This window comes from Sceloporus undulatus, chromosome 4 (genome assembly GCF_019175285.1).
Source record: "Sceloporus undulatus isolate JIND9_A2432 ecotype Alabama chromosome 4, SceUnd_v1.1, whole genome shotgun sequence".
In the NCBI taxonomy this organism is placed as follows: Eukaryota; Metazoa; Chordata; class Lepidosauria; order Squamata; family Phrynosomatidae; genus Sceloporus; species Sceloporus undulatus.
This window is the reverse complement of record NC_056525.1, coordinates 65,677,691-65,697,661: the sequence shown is the minus strand read 5'-3', so window position 1 is coordinate 65,697,661 and position 19,971 is coordinate 65,677,691.

Genomic DNA, 19,971 nt, shown 5'->3' with positions numbered 1-19,971 from the left:
TCACACATTCTCAGCCCCAGAAAGCCCCATGATAGGTTCATGTTAAGGTTGCCATCAGTCAGAAATGACTTGAAGATGCAGACCAACAACAAAGCTTTGTTGATCCATATCAACAAGTTCTAGCAACTTTCTATCAGGAACACATCTTTTGTAAATGTAATGGTTCAACTGCCTATTTAAGATGAAGGAATCTCCAAATATGTTGCATTGTAACAATGATTGCTGGGAAAATACTTCATAAACTCCTGTGAGAGCTGCATAATAATAATAATAATAATAATAATAATAATAATAATACAACATATCAAAATTTTCTCTCAAAATTGGAAGTAAGCTGTAAGATCTGAAAGAACAGGGAAGACTGAGTGGGACGGCAGATAAAAGTCAAAATTCTATTCGAAAATCAAATGTTTATGCTGACAAGAGCATAAATCTCCTCCAGCATACTTACATTGCTGGTCCAGAGGGAGATGAAAAAACTTCCTTCTGTGGATACACAAGAGCAGCCAGACATCATACAGAGAGAAAGAGAGGGATTAAAAAACAAATTGAACCTGAAGACCACAAAAACAGCCCCAGGGGTCCTCATATAGCTCATGGTCACACTTGTGCTCCCCTCCTTTAAAAAGTATCTACTCTGTGCTAAATGAGGGTGAAAACCAACAATGTAAATCACCAATTGTATCCTAGCCTGTGTCATCATCCCTGCTAATCAAACATTCTCTGCTCTCTGTGATTCCTGGTTCACAACTGCTTTTGCCTTATATTCATGAGGGAAACAGTCTGAGGGTGTTTCCAGAGAAATATTTGTCCATGCTGTTGTCTTTTCTCATTTGTGGAAGGTCCAGAGTCGAGACCTACAATGTTAATTTGTAATCCTTCCTTGTTTTCCTACAGCTTCTATTTTCCTTTGTTCTTTCTACACAAAATTCTGTACAGAAGGAAAACCTAAAATAGCTGCAGAATGTCTTTTGATCGGTAGCATGGAGAGTCTTCTGTCTGGAAGCATGTTAGAACCTTTTGCTCTTAATGATTCTCCTTTGTTGCTCATTTTTAGTCATTGCTCTCACAATGCCTTACAGTACCTTCCTCAGTTGTTCCTCTGGTGGTTCCTCCCTAATTTTCAAAATTCTTCACACACATTTAAATTTCAGGCTCATTACAACAAAGCCCATCTGTGCTGGTAGAGTGAAAGGAAGTTGACAGAAGTAAGAAGCCTCACTCAACTAAAAAGGGATTTTATCTTCCAAAAGGAAATATTTGAAAATTGTACCCCAGCATGCATTTCCACAAGGTTTCCATCTTTATTTTTCTCCTGACAGAGGCTGTGAGCTGTAAGACAGGCAAGAATTCTCAGCATGGAGATTCATGCAATGATTAAAGGCACGGTGCTTGTGTGTCAAAAAGATGTGGCAACCTTTCCAAAGACATTCTGTTCTAGATATTAACAGGGGATTCCTGTCTGCATGTGCCAGTGTTTTATCCAGAGAGTCCATTTTGCATTTTCACTGCTGTTACAGAGCAGTTATGGGTTATCTATGAGTTTGTACGGCATTTCCTCTTTCCCACACCTGTTGCTGTAAGAGCTGGCAACTTTTTCCTTGTGATATCACTGAAATTCCTATTTGGTCTTCAATACAAATCCAGCTGTTTCATAATTCCTATACTTATAACACGTCCCATCTTTAGCGAGCTAAAATTCTTACAAGATCATAATTAAAATTATGATTTATTATGAGTTACTTATTCTCTGTTGCAAAACAAACATTTTCTGTGAGTTCTCACATGACAGATGCCTCCACCTCCATTCATGTTCATCTAGCCTGCTTATGTACAAAACACATGATGGTCAGTAAGCAGATATGAATCCAACAGGGTAGTCCCAGCTAGAGCAGTTCCATTGAATTAATGGTTGAATGGTGACTCAGTTATATGTCAAGGGTGGGCAACTGTTAGAAAGTGGGGAATGCTGAGAGCTTGAAGGACAACACCCCTTTGCTGCACCCCACCCTGAAAAATATCCAAGTATTTTAGCCCCTCCATGCCCCCAAAGACCCTCTGGGAGCGTTTGGGGGCATGTTTTCACCCTGGACCATTTTAGGTGCAGGAGAGACTTTTTTGTAATGGAAATTGTCCCAAGGCACTTTCTGTTAACTTCCTGTTCGTTTGTTTTTCAAAAGACTCTTCTGGGCCTAAAATGGCCTTAGAGGAATGTGTTAAAAATGCCCCCCATTTGAGGGCATTTTATTAATTCTGGGGCCCAAAGAACAGCATCTTCAGGATCCACAAGAGTACTTCTAATGTAGTCACTGAAGATCTGGGAGGACAGTGGATGTATCTACACTATGAAAATAATGTTGTTTGACATCATTTTAAATGCTGTATCTCCATCCTGTGGAGTCCTGAAATTTTTAGTTTTACAAGGTCTTTAACCTTCTCTGCCAAAGAGTGCTTGTGTCTCATAAAACTACAAATCCCAAGATTCTGTAAGGTGGAACCATGGTGGCTAAAGTGGTGTCAAACAACATTATTTCTATATTGCAGGTGTATCCTGTGTCTCTTCTTGTCTTTGGGATGTGGAACCACAGCTGGGCATTGCCCAGATGCCCACTCTTGTGGCACTAACTGTCCATGGAGGCACACTATAGTATGGAAAAGGTCTGTTGTTCTGGGGTGGAAAGGATCATCACATTGAAGTACCCTACAGGAGCTTGATGCTCTACCACCATGATGTATAATATATTGATCCTTTTACCAGCTGAACATTCTAGTGATGCACATGTACTAGAATCCAGCCATGATTTAGAAATCAGAACATATGGGGAATTTTAGTTTAAGAGTGTACAGCTGAACTCATAAATTAACTTCCTAGTTTAGAAATTCCAAATTAAGTTGGAGTCAGTTTGTCCGTCACTACCGTATTTTCCAGTGTATAAGACGACGGGGCGTATAAGACAACCCCCAACTTTTCTTATTAAAATTTTGACTTTGAGCTACATTCGCTGTATAAGACCCCTCCTCCAATTCCAAGGAGGGAGGAAGTCGGCGTTCGCTTACGCCGGCCTCAGCGCTCCTTGGAGGGGAAGGGCAGCGGCCCTCGTGATGGCCTCAGCATTCCTTCCCAGCCTCCGAGGAGGCCTGGAAGGAGGGGAAGGGCAGCGGCCCTCGCGCCGGCCATGGCTCTCCTTCCCGGCCTCCAAGGAGACCTGGAAGGAGAGGAAGGGCAGCGGCCCTCGCACCAGCCATGGCTCTCCTTCCCGGCCTCTGAGGAGGCCTGGAAGGAGGGGAAGGGCAGCAGCCCTCATGCCAGCCTCGACACTCCTTCCCGGCATACAAGACGACCCCCAACTTTGAAGAAGATTTTTATGGGTTAAAAAGTCTTCTTGCATGTCGGAAAATACGGTACTTTCTTTTCCCATAACCTTTGCTAGAAAGATGAGGCTTACATGAGGACTGAACAGATCTAGCACAACTGAATCCTCTGCATACTGTTGTCACTTTGTAGTGTTGGGCTGTGATCACAGCAGTCTCACACATGAATCACTACTGGTTCAGACAGTACAGTGTTCTTTTAAAAAAATGCAAAGAAAGCTTTAACTTGGAAAAAAAAACCTCCCTGCAAATATCATGTTAGTGAGCCCAGATACTTGCAGGATCCATATTGTAAATTACTGAGCTATAATGGGGGTTTGCTTTCAAGTAACCAGTCCCCCCCCCCCCCGCCCAAAGCTTTTGGTTTGAATGAATGAAAACAGAACTTAACCACATGTTTGTAGTGAGAAAACAGTGTCATTTTACAATTATTGTCATTCAAATGTTACTTATTTAAGCTAAAGGCACATTATATCGACTGCAGAATTGCTTTCATTTTTTATCTCATAGCTTGCTTATTGAGCGAGGCCTGAGTAATTTGGCTGTGTATTCCCAATCATAAATGCTGTTTTTCCAGACATAGATACTAAAATATAAATAGATATAATTGCTTCAGGACTTTGATATGGTAGTGAGAAATAGTTTGGTGGACAATAATAGCTTTTTATCCTTGCTGAGAAAATATAGTGTCCAGTGCATTTCTTACTGTCCAAAATACTTGGAACTGCAGCAGATTCAGCTAAAGAGTTTTCTTCTAAGGAGTTGTCTCCATTAAATATTGTCATTGTATTTGCAATATTCTTGTATAAGGTAAAACCTAAAACCCAAAATGTGGTACAAGGCCTTTGCCCCCATAGCTATAGAAATAACTAAAACGTTAGTTACAAGCGTGCGGTACACACTGCCCAAATGTGCCATGCTCCCGGCGATACTAGGGTTAGGGAGCGTGCACCAACTGCACACTCCCTAACCCTAGTATGTGTGGACGGTGACATCGTTACACTGTGCCATCTACATGGGGCATGTGAGAATGATGTCATGCAAACACTGTGTCCAAACAGAACGGCGTGTGTGCAATGTCTCCGTGCCACCCCAGGCCACTTATAGTAGCCTGGCGGAGGCATAGAAAGGAGCTCCGGAAAGAATCTCCTTTTGGGCCTCAGCATTGTTGGAGCAGCAACCAAATGGCCACGCCAGCGATGCAGAGGAGAAAGGGACTGCGGCAGCCACCCTTTTCTCCTCTGTAGGGTGGGGGTGTCCGGGGGCATGAAGCCCCAAGGACACCCCTTTTCCAGGCCAAAGAGAAGCGGCATTTTGCCGATTCTCTTTGGCCTAGAAAAACACCGGATTGGGGATACAGGGCTGCCAGTGAGGTTGCCCTGGCCCCAATCCAGTGGAAAAAGGAACAGCTACAGGCCACACCTTTGGGGCAGTCTGTACCGTGTCAAGGAGTGATATTGTCCCACTATAATTTATTTCCTATATTGTCTTTAGTGGAAAGACCAATGAAAATTTTACACCTCACCTCTTTCCAACCAATGTCAATTGTTGTATAAGTCAGCATAAAATGTATAAAGATTCATAGTAAAAACAAGGATCAATAACAGGATAATACAGTGTGCCCACTTTATATGCAGGCACACTTTACGTGGCTCTGAGCATATGCTGAAAGTTGCACGGGGAAAGGGGCAGCGTGTCCCATAGGGAACAATGGGGCGTGTGCCCATGGCGTGTGTGCACCACCACGCCACCGCGTGCACAAACCCCATTCATTTAAATGGGGCTCAAGCATAGGTGGAATTTGCTTTATGCGGGGGTCCCCCGCGTAAATTAAGGGTGCACTGTAATGATAACATTTAAAAGATGTGAACAACATTAAAAGATGTCACAAATTATATAATGACTAACATTGGGAGATGAATGCTGTGATAGCTAAATTTGACCTACACAGGTGCTCGACTGACAGGCAGGAAGGGGTGGTGAGACACTGCCCCTTTCTGCCCCAGATCATTGCTGCAGCAACTGCACACTGTGGGAATGATCTGCTCCCTCTCAAGAGAGAAAATAAGCTGCTAAAAGCAGTTTCCTGGAAGGGGCGTGATTATGGCGCTCACGCACTATGATGACGCCCCTTCCTGGAGTGCCATTTGGGCGCTCTGACACCCATGCATCATCAAGTGTGCAAGGGCACAGGACAGCACAAAGTACTGGTCTGTTTAGGGCTTCAAAGAAACCTTGGGGTAACAGCCGTACAGTCAACCAAAATCCAGGTGGCAAATGGTAGATCATCCCCCCTTATTAGGTACAGAACAAACGCTTGTGGGCTGATATTTTGAAATAAATACAAATAACAGGTTTTAAACACATAGACATCACATGTAGGTAAGAATGTGGGTCTAAGGCAGTGATTTCCAAAGTAGGTGGTATCACTCAGCTGGGTCTGATGGAAAGATCAAGGGGAGTGGTGAGGGGAAAGGGAAGCAGGTGGACCTTCAGGCAAAGTACTGGTGACCAACAAAGACAATAGCCTTTAGGATCATGGTGGAGGTAAGGGTTGCATGAAACCTCTCTTTTCAGAGTACCTTAAACCCACCATGCTGCCTTGTTGGTCGCAAAGGCCAACACAGGCAAGAGGCTTCTTGGTTGCTGGTCAGTCAATTGTTTGGTTGTTGCTCTTAAGGTGACTGGGTGCAAAGGGAACTGCAATCAAGATTGTTTTGAATTTGCAGTAAAAGAGTAGACCTAATATCAAAAAATAGTCATTAGGGCCACTAGGATCACCAACTAAGCAGAAAGGGGGCAGTAGCCTGAAAAGGTTTTGGGATCACTGATCCAAGAAAATGTTTAGTTTTCAGAAATAGTCGACAGAAGCATCTCATAATGTCAGGTAACCAGGCACTTGCTAGATAAGTACACACCCTCCTTTGCCTCCTCCTCCGCCGGACCCTTACCACCGCCAGCGTCGCGCTCTCTGCCGGGCGGCCTCCTCCCGGGGTGTCGGAGGTGCGCATCTGCGCACCGCCCCGGGAGTGCCGCCCACGGACTGAAGGGGCACCGCTGCGGGACTCTGTCTGTTGGCGTCCTGGCCTTGGCGTTTGGCGGCCAGTGAGTGGGGCCTTTAAGAGACAGCTGGAGGGAAGCCAGGGAGGAGCTCGCCTGTGAGAGAGGCGAGCATAAAGCCGCGCGTCGGACCTTCCTGACACACCCTCCTTTGCCTCCTCCTCCGCCGGACCCTTACCACCGCCAGCGTTGCGCTATCTGCCGGGCGGCCTCCTCCCGGGGTGTCGGAGGTGCGCATCTGCGCACCGCCCCGGGAGTGCCGCCCACGGACTGAAAGGGCACCGCTGCGTAACTGCGCAACTGCGCAGGTGTTATCGAACTAGGGAGGCTTTGGACTAGCCCGTGAGAGCAGAGGATGCCTGTGGTGGCTAACCTCTGCTCTTCCAGTAGCCATAGAAGGGTGGGGGGAGGATAGGGATGCGGGGGATGCCTGGGCCGGGGATAACATCACTGTGGGCGGAGCTCCAATCGAGGTTGTGTGGGGCAGGGGGAGGTATGGTGGTGGGAGAAGGGACTTGCGTTCCAGGGGAAGGCGTGATCGATGCATCATATCTATCTCGCCTTCCTGTCCCCCTCCCAACCTAAAGGACCTGAGGGTCACTCCAACCGTGCCACAAACCCTGTCGCTGCTCCTGTGCAATGCCAGGTCTATTAACAACAAGACCCACATCCTCCACGATATGTTGGAGGACAGTAAGTGTGACCTGGCTTGCATTACCGAGACCTGGCTTGGGCCTGAAGGAGATGCGGTGTGGGCTCAGGCCCTGCCTGCTGGGTTCTCGGTGAAGGACCAGCGCAGGTTAGGTGGGCAGGGGGTGTGTGGCCTTGATACATAGGAACACCGTGTCCCTCACCAGGAACCACATCCGACAGACCTCCTATATCGAGTGTATTTACCTGACCCTAAAGGCTAGGGACAGTCTAGGGATTCTGTTAGTGTATCAGCCACCCTGTGCACTTGCGGACTCCCTTAACGAGCTGACACAGCTGGTCGCCGAGCTGATGTTGGAGACGCCCAGGCTTCTTGTCCTGGGTGACTTCAACATCTCCCTCACGGCCAGCCATGTTCCATCTGGTGCAGCTCGGGAATTCATGGATACCATGGCGGCCATGGGCCTGTCCCAGCTGATACAGGGTCCTACGCATTGTGCGGGTAATACTCTCGATTTGGTCTTCTGTTCGGAGGCGGAAAATCCGTGGGTGGAAATAGTTAATGTTTCCCCCCTGCCATGGACGGATCATTTCCTGGTAGAGGTGAAAATCAAGGCCTCTACCCAGATCCCCCCCGGGGGTGGTGGACCTGTTAGGATGGTCCACCCTCGAAGGCTGATGGAACCTGAGAGATTCCAAGAAGCCTTAGAGGGGCTCACGGTTGGAAATGACGGTGACTCTGTTGATGCCCTCACCGGTATTTGGAATACCGATCTTTCTAGGGCTATACACAGTATCGCTCCCAAGCGCCCTCTCAGGCCTGCTTCTAACCGTAAGCCCTGGTATACGGAAGATCTCCGGGCAAGGAAGCGGGCTCTGCGACGGCTAAAGTAACGTTGGCGGAAACACCTTTGCTTAGACGACAAGGCTCTCCTAGACCAACTGTTAAAGGACTACGGAGAGGCAATACGAGCAACAAAGAATTCGTTCTATGGTGCTCGTATTGCGTCCGCAGAGTCGCGTCCGGCAGAGTTGTTCAGGGTGGTTAGGGAGCTAACTCAGCTCCCTCCTGCCCTGAACCAGATCCTTGAACCTACTAAGGCCTGCTGTGACCTGTTTAACGACTTTTTTGCGGATAAAACCTCTCGCATAAGCGAAGGTCTGAACGCCGACATTTTAGCAGAACCTAGGGTAGAAGTGTCCAGAGCCTCTATGGACTTTGTTAAACTGGATCAGTTTGAGTCGGTTAGTACCGAGGATGTGGACAAGATCCTCGGAAGTGTTCGGAAGACAACCTGCTCTCTTGATCCCTGTCCTTCGTGGTTAGCGGCCCAGGGGGGACCGGCGGTAACATTATTGTTACGCCGGATAGTTAATACATCTCTGAGGGATGGGCTATTTCCATCTCAATTGAAATTGGCCATTGTAAAACCTATCTTAAAAAAGCCCTCCCTCGACCCCCTGGTACATAATAATTACCGGCCTGTTTCGCTGCTACCATTTTTGGGTAAGGTGATCGAGAGGGCGGTTGCAATCCAGCTTCAGGTGGTCTTGGATGAAACGGATTATCTGGACCCATTTCAAACTGGCTTCCGGGCGGGTTACGGGGTAGAGACGGGCATGGTCGCCTTGGTCGATGATCTCCGTCTGAGCATCGACAGGGGAAGCGTGTCCCTGCTGGTGCTCTTGGACATCTCAGCAGCTTTCAATACCATAGACCATGGTATCCTTCTGGGGCGCCTGGCAGAGGTGGGAATCGGGGGCACTGCGCTCCAGTGGTTCCGGTCCTACCTCTCTGGGAGGTCCCAGATGGTGCAGCTGGGAGACGTGTGCTCCGATGAGCGGGCCCTTAAAACTGGGGTCCCTCAAGGAGCCATTCTGTCTCCCATGCTATTTAACATTTACATGAAACCGCTGGGAGAGATCATCCGGAGACATGGGGCGCGGGGTTATCAGTACGCTGATGACACCCAAATTATCTTCTCTATGTCTCCGACTGATGCAGTGACTGGGGATGGCGTCTCTCCTCTCGTCGCCTGTCTAGAGTCAGTAATGGGCTGGATGAGGGAAAACCGACTCAAGTTGAATCCAGAGAAAACGGAGGTACTAGTGATAGGTTCTCCTGGTCCAGGAATGGCGGTGGTTCCACCTGTCCTGAACGAGGTCACGCTCCCTGTGAAGGACTCCGTGCGCAGTCTGGGGGTGCTTCTTGATTCATCGCTCCATCTGACTGCTCAGGTGAATGCGACGGTCAAGAGCACCTGTCATCAGCTTCGGCTTATTCGCCAGCTGCGCCCATACCTGGCCCAGAGGGACCTAGAAACTGTTGTACATGCTCTGGTAACTTCGAGACTGGACTTCTGCAACGTACTCTACATGGGGCAACCCTTATACCAAACTCGGAAGCTGCAAATGGTGCAGAATATGGCAGCCCGGCTGGTCACTGGTGTTTCCAGGACCAGCCATATAACACCGGTTTTGAAAGATCTCCATTGGCTGCCCATTCGCTTCCAGGCTCAATATAAGGTGTTGGTGATTACCTATAAAGCCCTAAATGGCTTGGGCCCAGGATACCTAAAGGACCGCCTCTCCCCATACATTCCGCCTCGCACCCTCAGAACATCTGGGCAGCAATTACTGAAGGTGCCTGGGGCTAGGTTATCCTCCACCACACGGAGGACATTCTCCACGGCTGCCCCAGCCTTTTGGAATATGCTGCCCACCGAGCTCCGCTCGACTACCACCCTGGCCCAATTCAGGAAGGACCTAAAAACCTTCCTGTTCCAACAGGCATTCCCCGACTAAAACATCCTGTGGGCCTCCCTCCTCTTCCGTGGCCAAGAGGTTGGGCTAAGGGGCTTTTAATTTTGTTAGTTTTATTGACTGTTTTTATTGATGTATGGTTAGCCTGTGTAATTGTATTCTTATATTGTTTATGGCACCATTGTTTTTAACCTTTGTTGTAAGCCGCCCTGATCTTGGGAAGGGCGGGATATAAATAAAATTTTATTATTATTATTATGAAGTAAGTTTGTCCAGTTGGATATGGAATGGGACTCCCGCAACCTTAATTCTGAAGAGATCATGGAGCAAGATGAGATATCATTAAACTCTGACAAGCTACGTCAAGGTACCTGTCCTCTCTTACTTTTCCAAACCCTACTTTTAATCACAGCTATCCGCTCCCAAAATGGCTCTTACCTCAGCAGTGGAATGCCAGGGGAGTGTGCAAGGAGGGACAAATGACAAAAACGGAGCTGGGTGCTCCTCCATAGACCTTCCCTCCCACAGAGACATCAGAGAGATGAGAGCTATGATGAATGGGAATAGATGCAGCTGAAAGTTGGAGTCTGGATAGTAAGAGAGGACTGGTACCATCATAGCTTGACAGAGCTGTGCAGTATCTTGTATTGCTCTACTATCTCTTCGGAATGAAAGTCTTGGGAGCACCATCCCATATGTTAGCTGGCAATCCTAAAAACAGGGCATGAAGCCAGAGCCTACTAACTGGGATTCAGATAAATATCTGGACTGCAAAATAGCCAATCTTGTCTTGCATGATCTAAATCAATAGATCTATCATAAAATTAAAAATTAGTTACTAGAATTTTTTAAGGAGAGTCAGGAAGGGGCACTTAGCCTTAGAGGTTTTTGAGGGAGAACACTTTTGTGACAACAAAATCCTATATTTTGCTACCAAAGAGAGAGAAAGCCATAACTTTCCTCACTAGAGAGCATCATTATGTGTTTATTATTAGATCTGTTAAGTGGGCTCTTATATTTATATGAAAATATGTAGTGTTTGTTTTTCTTCTTCGTCTTGTGCTGTGATTGAATCTGTGTCTTTGAATCCTGTAATATATTTCAAGATAGTTTATAGTTAAGAATATTATTAACTTGGTCACATTGGTGATTTAGGTCTAATCTGCACTGCAGAAGTAATGTTGTTTGACACTACTTTAACTGGGATATGTAGGTTTTTTTGGCACCAGAGCTCTCTGACAGGGAAGACTGAATATCTCACAAAACTACAAACTCCAGAATCCCATAGCATTTAGCCATGGTATTTAAAGCAATGTTACTTTATTTCTGCAGTGCAGATTAGATTTTAGAGATTATGATGGGAGAATAATTTTTGCTAAATTACTACTCTGTTTGGGATTGGAAAAGACAGAAGGCATTTTGTAACTAATTCCTTCCAAGCTCTGGCAAAAATAAAGACCATTATTCACTTAACATTTGTACTAAGCCTTTTAGGGAATAGAATGTGAAAGCCTACATCTATCCAGACTAGTTTGTATTAGGCTTTCCTTGTCCATCTCAAAGGCTGAACGTCCGAAAGTAGCACCAGTGCTTTTCTTAGGAGCCTTGACACTCCCAGTTGTAGTATTCTTACACAGGAGAGACTTGAATAATATAAAGGGAGGGCATATTTTAGACTAGTAGGAGGAATTGTTCAGACCTTGCACCATGGCAGAACAGTAATATTTCTCACAGAGGTAAAATAGAGACAAGTCTACAACTTATGTTCATTATACCAAGGCCAGAGTGCACTGGTAAGAAGTATTCATTCAATAGACCCTTTACTTACACGTGTAAGGTCACCGCCTGAATCAAGATAAAACACTGGGAACCTAGACTATTTCTGTCAGATCACAAAAATCAGTGAAGCAGTAGGACGTCCAGGATGGCATTCAGGCCTCTTTAAAAGGAATTTGCATGGGAATTCAAAAGGCCGATTTAAAATAATACATTTTCCATCTTCATCATTAATGAAAATGCCTGCTTCAGTTTAAGTAACTAACCATACATTTATGTATAGAAAGAAATGTCATGAACAAATTTTGTGCCTAGGAACCATTCTGAATGAAATTTAACATTAGCACTTCATCAAGTGAACCATGTTTGAAACTCTTCCTCCCTGTTATATCTCTGTGACAACCTATAGAGTACAGGATATGACTTTCACCATTATGCCTGTTTCTTCTAGTTTCTCTCTTTTTTTGGAAAAACATAGACCACAAAAGGATGTATAGATTGTGTACCAGTTTTTGACCCAGTAGGTAATACCACAATATGGATTGTGAATTTTAACAATAATTTATTGCAATTTAAAAAAATCAGATGAGAGAAGTTGAGTTCATTTGTGAGGAATTAATGAGGGCTGATGGGAAGTTTCATCAGGACTCTATATGCTTTTCAAAATGCCCTGCTGGCATGTTCTCACATTTCTTAAAAGGACTATACCCCCAAATCAGTTGCCCCATTGCAGCATTTAGCCTTTTTCTTTAAAAACAATGTGGAAGAACTAGTTACTTTTAACATTCAGACTAAAAGGTGCAGGGTTAAATAGATGAGCTAATAATCTAGTTAATAATCTAGTATAATACAGGTCCAAAACACACTGCAGAAATAATCTAGTTTGAGACTGCTTTAACTACCCTGGCCCAATTCTAGGGATTTCTTGGAACTGTAGTTTTGTGACACATTTAGCCTTCTCTATCAGAGAGCTCCTGAGCCACAATAAACTACAATTCCCAGTATTCCCTAGGACTGAGCCAGGGCACTTAAAGCAGTCTCAAATTGGATTATTTCTGCAATGTGTTTTGGACCATAGTGCTTAATTTTTTAGAAATGAATTTAGGTTCATTTAGCAAGAATATATTAGTTATGCCAGGTGTAGGCAGTGCTGGTGGGATATACTTTGTTTTGTATTAGAGCCACAAGAACCATCAGCTAGGGCCTGGTTAAAAAGATAATGCTTAGAATGAAAGAAATCCTGAACCTAGGAATTTGTTCTGAATGTCAGAATGGAACTGAGTTCACCCAAACTAATTGCTTGATAGCCCACATGTTCTTTCTTCCAGCAACATCATTTGTGTTGGGGTGAGTTTATTTTCTTGTTATTATTGAACAACTGGGAGTCAGAGATCTTTGCCAATCTTCTTCAAATCATGCAGAGATCAGACAATCAATCCCAAACTAGCTTCTGCCCACCCTGATCTATACTATGTGACAGAAAATCTGAATGCTGCATCAAGAAATTCTGAGCTGCCAGATTTTCAGAAGCCAGGTCCTGTATGCAAGAATCCAAGGAAAAAATTCTTAACCTCTTTTACCCATTCTGGGGGAGGGAGACCTATTACAGTGCCTGAATTACATGACCAACCACTAGCATTCTCCCTGAGATTACATTATTGATGTTTTTCCTTAGGCTGTTGCTGCACCTCACCTGGCTGACACTTTGATACAGCAGGAGGCAGGATGGATTGCTGTGAGATCTTTCCCACCCACCACAAAATGTGAATACAGCTAGATACCACAGAGCTAACAAGAATTTTACAGCTTCTAGTAAAATGGGGCTTCTGCATTCGGCAACCATGAATATATTTTTATGACTGCTGCTGGAAATGTGCCCTCTTCCCACCTGAAGAGACAGTGGAATTCTCATAAATCCAATTGCCAATCCTGATTCAATGAATTTCTGAATGGTAAGCCAACATTTTTGTAACTTCATAAATCCCATCAGTCAATCAATCTATATTATTATAGTCAACGGCCATCACTCCTGTAAATACCATTGAGTCCATGGGTTTACTCTAGTTGGAACTATCACTTGGATTTAGGCCTCACACTTGAATGATCTGTCCGAATTGCTGGAATAGTAAGCTCTCTTATTAGGCAAATATTATGTGCCATTATTTTTAATTATAATGAGCAAAATCCCACTCTTAAACTTTTCAAGAAACCTGTGTAGTTATGTATAACAAACATTATCTTTCAGGGTCATCTGGAAATAATTTACCAATTTTGAAGGACTGCCCATACTCTTTTTCTAGGGATTGCTGATGTCTTCCTTTCAGTCTTTTCTAGCCATCAAGAGCATTGTCTCTTCTAATGAGTCATGTCTTCCTATGATATACCCAAAGAGTACAACAGTCTCAGTTTCGTCCTCTTGGCTACTAGTGAGAGTTCAGGCTTGATTTGCTCTAGGACCCATTGCAATGGAAATGGAAAATACAACGGTGCTGATAATCCTAACTTTAGTATTCTGTTATATAGCTTGACATTTCAGGATCTTGCCTAATTCCTTGATAGCTGCTCTTCCAGATTCTAGTCCTCTGCTCACCCTTCCCCGGCCAACTGCCCTCAGCTGCCTTCCTCACCACCATTTGCTTCCCCTCCCTAGCTCCTGCATCACCCCCTTGTCCAGTTGTCCACCCAGGGGGGCCAGTCCTGCTTCTCCATCTCAGGGCTTCCTCCCAAAGGAAAAAGCCCTGAGACAGAGCAGCTGGGAAGGGTACAAACTCACCCCTCTTGCTGCTCTGTTGCAGGACTTCCTCCCCAGGAAAAAAAAGCCTTGTGATGGAGCAGGCAGGAAGCAGCTGGAAGGGAGCATCCAGGTCCACCACCTGCGCTGAAGGGGGAGGAGGGCCCAATTGGGTGTCACCTTGACTCTGGGGTCTTGTCCAGTTTGGCCTGCACACTCACATGCCCCTTCAATGATGCCACTGGAACACAGTGCTTTCAATCAGATCTGCCAAGCTCCTATATTTGCTTTCCTAAATCTGCCTTGTCCCTACTTCCTTTCCACCCCAACTTCCTTCCCTCAATTAGAGGCAAAATATATTGTGAATAGATATTTCAGATATTTATTGGCTTTACAAAAACTGATATATGGACATAAAAACTGCAATTTCAACATATCAGGACAATCCAGAATGTGCATTCTCACATGCTAGTTTTTAATTTAATGCCATTTGTCTCAAGGTTGCTGTTTCAACTGACAGAGTATTTGATTTTATGTTAACAAGTTTCAAGAGGATGTTATTAAGCTTTGTATGTAGTGCCATATAGCGTGAGTGACACATGCCCCACTTCACTGTGAATAGTGCTGCTTTCAAGAGCTTCATTTTGCATTGAATTCCTGTGCTCCAACCCTGGCTTAAAAAGTATAATTCTAATTTACTTTCACATAAAGGGGCATAAATTGCCCTCTTTTATATTATTATGGTTAATCCTGGAAATTTTAACTCTGTGATATTAAGAAAGCAAATTATTGGTATGCTATTTTTCTTCTACTCCCTCCTTTTCCATTCTTTATCTTCAAAAGCCACAACCCTCCAAAACCCTTATTTTCAAATCCTGGAAAATGAAAATCCTAAGGTAAAGAATATAGGTGAATATTTAAATTCAACGAGGACATTATTTATGCAGTTATGGACTAGACACAATTCTTTTCCAGTTTGCCATCTGTCCAATATTTATGTTCAAAACTTGAAATGAATTCTTTTTAGTACTTGTTGGGTCAGAACCTACCAACACTTTCAAGAGATCTTGTGAGTGAATTATTAAACAGCTGCCAACTGAGTGCTGAAAGAATAGTTTGGAATATGTTTGGTGACATATGTCTGCGTAAACCCAGGTTATATACATATATGTCTTTTGGGAGGGGCAGGTTTGCAAAAGAGGCATGTATTACTTCTTTGCACAGTGTGTCCACCTCCCACAGCAGGTTTAAAATCTGGAGCCCACTGCCAACATTGTGTATTAATGTGGAGCAGTGGCATCACTAGGGGAGAATGGGAGGCAGCCTGCACCTGGTGACACCCCAGAAGAGGGGTGACACTTCTGCTGTGGTTTGAGAAGGGCCAAGGGCGCTCCTTCTGGCTTTGCTGCAGCAGCCACGTGCTCACTTGTTGTTGTTGTTGTTGTTACTATCATTATGTTTGATTATATCCCCTGTTTTTTCAGTTCAGATGTAAAGTAAGCTTGCAGAAGTTAAAACAAAATACAGCTAAAATATCACACCATACGAAAGACAAACGTGTAATTATTTTTTTTAAAAAACAGTTAAAACATGATAATTAAAAAGAAAACAAGAAATTGACAATACATCACACTATGCAAGGTCCTTTCCCCATTAGCAAACAATCATCAGAGGACATCTGAACAAACAAACAAACAAACAAACAAACAAAGTCTTTGTTTTGCTGCAGAAAGATAGCAAGAAGGGCTCCAGTCTACCCTCTCTTGGAAGTGATTTCCTGAGGCTGAGAGCAGACATCAAGAAGGCCCTCTTCTATATTCCCATTAGATGTTCCTGTGTTCATGGTAGGAGAGAGAAAAGGTCCTCCTCAGAAGATGGCAAAACATGGACTGACACACATGAGACTGTGGTGCTTTAGATAACCTGGGGCTAAATTGTATAATGCTTTATAGATCATGACTAACACCTTGGAGATTACCGCACTGCGTTCTGAGAACGTTCTCAGAACGTGATGAGAACGGAACACATTTAAGAATACCGCACGTATGTGTTCCAATCGGTTTCTCAGAATGCTCTAAATGTGTTCTACATGTGTTCCAGGAGGGGACGGACTGAATGTGTTCCCAGCGAGCTGAAACGTGATGAGAACGTTCCAACAGAGGTCTGTGCGGTATTCTTATCTGTTCTCTCATTCCTCCGTCTCCTGATTGGCTGAAAGAATGACAGGCAGGGAGGCAGGGAGGCAGGCAGGTGAGCGACTGCAGTGAGGGAAGGTGTGTGTGGGGGGGGGGAAGAAGGAGGGAGGGAAGGGAGGAAAGTTGGGACAAGGGAGAGAAGAGGAAAGGAGGGAAAGAGAGAGAAAGAGAGAGGGAAACAGGGGGCCAGGGCAGAGAGCAAGAGGGAGAGGGTCTGGCTGCTTCTGTTGGTGGGGGGGGGGGGCTCTGGTGTCATGTCCAGCGGGGCTCCTGTGCTGGCAGCCTGCAGGAAACAGGGATGGCAGGGATGCCCAGGACCTTCTCCTTCATCCCTCCAGGAAGGAACCCACAAAAGTTCCTCTGTTTGGAGCACCACACAAAAGCAAGCAAACAACTCCCAGAATTCCATAGCAAAGAGCCAGACAAGAATTAAAGCGGGGAGGGAAGTTCACAGGCCCCACCTGGAATATTGTGTCTAGTTCTGGGCACCACAATTCAAAAAGGACATTGAGAAACTGGAGCATGTCCAAAGGAGGGCGACTAAAATGGTGAAAGGTCTGGAAACCATGCCCTACAAGGAACGACTTAGGGAGCTGGGGATGTTTAGCCTGGAGAAGAGAAGATTAAGAGGTGATATGATAGCCCTGTTTAAATATTTGAAGGGATGTCATATTGAGGAGGGAGCAAGCTTGTTTTCTGCTGCTCCAGAGACTAGGACCCGGAGCAATGGATGCAAGCTACAGGAAAATAGATTCCAGCTCAACATTAGGAGGAACTTCCTGACAGTAAGGGCTGTTCGACAGTGGAACAAACTCCCCCGGAGTGTAGTGGATTCTCCTTCCTTGGAGGTCTTCAAACGGAGGCTGGATGGCGGTGTGTTGACACAGTGCCAGAGGAGTGCTGTGACAGTGTGCACTATGTGGTACAGCGTGCAGCATCATGCCGGCCTGGGGGTTGAGCCAGGGTGTGCGTTGTGTAGATGCTAGACCCCAACTCTGCCCCCAACCCAGCCAAAGATGCCAGTGTGCACAGCCCCTTGGTTAACATTCTGCAGCTGTTTGGACCAGTTAAATTTTCCAAACGTTCTTCAAAAATTATAGTACCCAACACAGGATGAAACTATGGAATGTGTCACAATGGCCAGTAAATGGCCATAGCAGTGGGTTCCAGCTCTTTAAAGATGCTCTCCAGGTCCTGAAGGGATATGGAGCTCCACAGGTGGAGTGTTATGCAGGATATAAAATTGTGGCTATTGTGTGCAATAGACGTAGAAGCTGTCCAAATCTTGGGCTGATGATGGAAATTCACAAGTGAGTTACGTTTACAAGTTAAAATGCAATTCTGTTGGTATCTCTTTGAAAAAGTGTAGAAATCAGCTTGTTGTCCAACTGGAACAATTTTAAAAATACAGTAGAGATATTGGAATTTATTTTATTATCAAATTTGAGTAGAAACACTGCAGGGGGAAACAAAGAAAAGCCCACCCTTTGTGGAAAAAAAAGCTTTGGGGAAGATTGATTGACTAATTGGTTGATTGATTATTTGAGTAACAGATTGTTTATTACCTCCCAGAATTCTAGGGAAATGTACAATATACAGCAGATAACAACAAATAATGCTTTCTTTGTAAAGCCTGAATCTTTTTTTAAAAAAAGTTTTTAAAGCCAGACACAGAGAAAACAGTGCCAAAGACCAACTCTGAACCAAAAGTTTGTATGGTTCATTGTTATTTACCTACTACACTACTAAGAAGTGTATTTTCCAGATCTAAGAGAACCCATCTTCCAGTAAAGGTTCCACAGTGTATTGATTACATATTGCTATCTAAATTTAAGATTCTCAGACTATTGGACTAAATGTGGGGAAATCTGGATTTATGTTCTTACTCAGTTGTACCATTCTGTGAATCCTTGCTTATCACATTCTCATGAGGAAAAATAGAAACATCTCAAAAATGTTTTCCCTTCCCAGGTGAGAGGCAAAAGATTTTTGTATGTTTTAGGAGCTTTATGCAAAATGTGCAAGCTATTTTTGCACAAATTACAATTGCATCTGATTTGTTATATTATCTTTTGAAAAGCACAAGTAATAATAATAATAATAATAATAATAATAATATATGTTTTATTGTATACCGTTTTCAAGATCAAAGGGGTTTACAGCATACATAGCATATACAACAAAGAAAGTAACAAAAAAAACAACAAAAATTCTGCTTCTCTTCCCTCAAGATGGAGGTCGGGGGGGGGCTCTTCAACTTGGCAGGCAGAGGCCGGTTGTTTCTTGCCTGCTTCTCTCCCTCAAGATGGTGGTCGGGGGGAGGGCTCTTAACTTGGCAGGAGAGGATGTTGTTTATTGCCTGCCCTTCTCTCCCTAAGATGGAGGTCGGGGGGAGGGCTCTTACTTGGCAGGCAGAGGCCTGTTGTTTCTTGCCTGCTTCTCTCCCCTCAAGATGGAGGTCGGGGGGAGGGTCTTCAACTTGGCAGGCAGAGGCCTGTTGTTTCTTTGCCTGTTCTCTCCCCTCGATGGAGGTGGGGGGAGGTCTTCATTGGAGGCAGAGGCCTGTTGTTTCTTGCCTGCTTTCTCCCCTCAAGATGGAGGTCGGGGGAGGGCTTCCACCTTGGCAGGCAGAGGCCTGTTGTTTCTTGCCTGCTTTTCCCCTCAAGATGGAGGTGTGGGAGGGCTCTTCAACTTGGCAGGCAGAGGCGTTGTTTTTGCCTGCTCTCTCCCCTCAAGATGGTGGTCGGGGAGGGCTCTTCTTCTTGGCAGGCAGAGGCCTGTTGTTTCTTACCTGGCTTCTCCCCCTCAAGATGTGGTCGGGGGAGGGCTCTTCAACTTGGCAGGCAGAGGCCTGTGTGTGCTTCGTGCTTCTCCCCTCAAGATGGTGGTGGGGGAGGGCTCTTCAACTTGGCAGGAGAGCCTGTTGTTTCTTGCCTGCTTCTCTCCCCTCAAGATGGGTGTCAGGGAGGGCTCTTCTTCTTGGCAGGCAGGAGGCTGTGTTTCGTTGCCTGCTTCTCTCCCCTCAAGATGGTGGTCGGGAGGGCTCTTCAACTTGGCAGGCAGCAGGCCTGTTTGTTTCTTGCCTGCTTCTCTCCCCTCCAAGATGGTGGTCGGGGACATTGTATTGGATGGGTTGTTTGTACCATTCTGGTAAATAATTCTGTTCTCCGTGCTTGCTCTCATGTGTGTACTTTGTGTAGCAAAAGGAGACAAGGAATAGTTTTGCAAGCTGAGTAGTATCTAATGGGGTTAGATAGGTGGTGTTCGAATGGGAAGCGAAGATTTATAAGGCATTACGTGTTGCATAACAATCAACTAGTCTTTGCTTTTTGAAGAAGCAAATATTATACCAATTCTGCCACCTATCCTACAAAAGAACATTCTATTCATCTGATATTTTATACAGATTTTTTTAAAAATATT